This window comes from Colias eurytheme, chromosome 18, assembly GCF_061535395.1.
Source record: "Colias eurytheme isolate Ceu_HAF_F1 chromosome 18, ilColEury1 Martin Lab GWU primary, whole genome shotgun sequence".
In the NCBI taxonomy this organism is placed as follows: Eukaryota; Metazoa; Arthropoda; class Insecta; order Lepidoptera; family Pieridae; genus Colias; species Colias eurytheme.
Genome location: NC_142997.1, coordinates 5058582 through 5060605, shown reverse-complemented (window position 1 = coordinate 5060605; position 2024 = coordinate 5058582). Strand labels below are relative to the sequence as shown.

Here is a 2024-nt window from a genome sequence, read left to right as displayed (position 1 = left end):
CGTTTGCCCCAACGGTTATCCGTTCGGCGACAAATGTGGCCAGCCCACTGCCACTTCAGCCTGCTAATTCGCTGAGCTATGTCGGTAACCTTTGTTCTCTGGCGAATGACTTCGTTTCGGATTTGATCCCGCAGAGAAATACCGAGCATAGCTCTCTCCATAGCACGCTGAGCGACTTTAAGTTGGTGGACTAGCCGCACTGTGAGTGTCCACGTCTCGGCTCCGTATGTCATGACAGGTAGGACGCACTGATTGAAGAGTTTTGTCTTTAGGCATTGTGGGATTGACGATAATAAGACCCCGCGCAGTTTTTCACGTAAAAATTCACGTAAAACTTGACTAAAAATGTACTTTTTGACAAATATGAATGGTAGACTTTATTTTGTATGACGTTTAACTGACAGGATATTGATAACTTTCAAATTTCAAACATTTGTACAGATTTGAGATTTTTGATAAATTCAAATTCAGTTTTAATTTAAAATGAGTTCAATGATCAATAAACGTTCTCGTTCGACGAATTGGAGTGAGGAGGATAAGGTACGTAATGTACACAAGAAATCTAATAGAATGTACTTATTTCCTTACATGTTTTAATGCTTATTAATAAATATATATTGCTCTTTATAAAGTGCTTCGAAAATAATTAGTGCTCGAGCGAGCACATATTATATTAGAGAATAAGGATACGTCGACTAATACAAATACAGCAAAAAAACTTGCATGGGAAGATGTTTTGTCTTGGTTATTTTAGTTTTACTTATTCTAACAGTTTCTTGTATTTAATAAATTGTTACAGTGTAATAACATTATTATTGTATTTATATTTCAGTTATAATATCATTTCACTCCATAAAAGGGACTTAAGCCAAATACAAAATCAGTGGAGGAATTTGAAGAAAGCTAAGGCTTCGGAACACAAATTTAGAACGGCAAGAAACATGACAGGCGGGGGACCTCCGCCTGAAGATCAAGAGCTTATAGCAGCTCTTCCTAATGAGTTTGTGGTTGATAACAATCCTTTCGATAGCGATGCAACACATGGCCAACAGGTTTATATTTTTTACATTTTCTACTGCTATTATTCCTTAATTTGGAATATCCATTAAGGGATAATAGCGCTATGCATATATAGTTTTTTATTGTGAGATTGAGTAATTATATTTTATATATTTATAGGAAGTTACTAAGGAGTCTGCTGATGATACATTGAAATTGAATGAAAATGATGAAAGCACTGCACATGCATAGGTAATCATATTATATAATAATTTGTATAATATTTTTATCAGTTATGTTATACAAAAATATCAGTATTATAAATAAAATTTATATTATTTTAAAATAATTATTATTTTTTTATTTTTAGCCTGAATTGCCAAATTTCTCCACTGAATTGCCACGTATAAATCCTACACATCATATTTTCAAAGCTAAACCAAAAAAAACGTAAGTATGTAATGTTGAAAATAGAATTTCATGAAATTTCCTGTGCTTATTGTTCAGCTGTGATTTATGTGAAATAATGTTTAATGTTTATGTTATTTTTACAGTGGGAAATCAAATTCCAATTACGAGCATCAATTATTCCTCCTTGCAAAAAAAAGCAGGGAGGAATTAATGAAGCAACAACAAGAGTTGCATCTATTAAGAATAGAGCAAGAGAGGGAGCTTCACCTATTAAGAATAGAACAAGAGAGGGAGCTTCACGAGAAGAAGCTCCAAATACTTGCATTAGAGGAGGAATATTTAAAAAAAATAAATTTTGAAAAATAATAAAATATGGTTTTTATTGATTAAAATAAGTTTCAATATAAATGGCCCTGTTTATATTTTCGTCTTCATCTTCTATATTATCAGGGATAGTTGGATCGATTAATAATTGATTTTCAAGGCCTGAAGGATCTAGAAAAATACAAAATAAAGAATTAAAATATGCTTATTTTTTATGTATTGGCATTATTAAATATACTTTGTTTACATATTAGTTTGCACAAATACCTTGATTTAAAATAGACTCATTA

At 31.8% G+C, this 2024-nt stretch overlaps 1 long non-coding RNA gene across 2 annotated transcripts; it reads left to right on the top strand.

The window, feature by feature from the left end:
- The first annotated feature begins 382 nt into the window (after window positions 1–382).
- On the top strand, window positions 383–1781 carry LOC149900612 (uncharacterized). 2 transcript variants are annotated; one of them, XR_016457739.1, is made up of 5 exons: window positions 383–540; window positions 833–1052; window positions 1180–1251; window positions 1370–1449; window positions 1554–1781. It is a non-coding gene; the product is annotated as an uncharacterized LOC149900612 (long non-coding RNA). The 2 variants fall into 2 exon arrangements; XR_016457740.1 differs by lacking the exon at window positions 383–540 and adding an exon at window positions 638–744.
- Window positions 1782–2024: the final 243 nt, after the last annotated feature.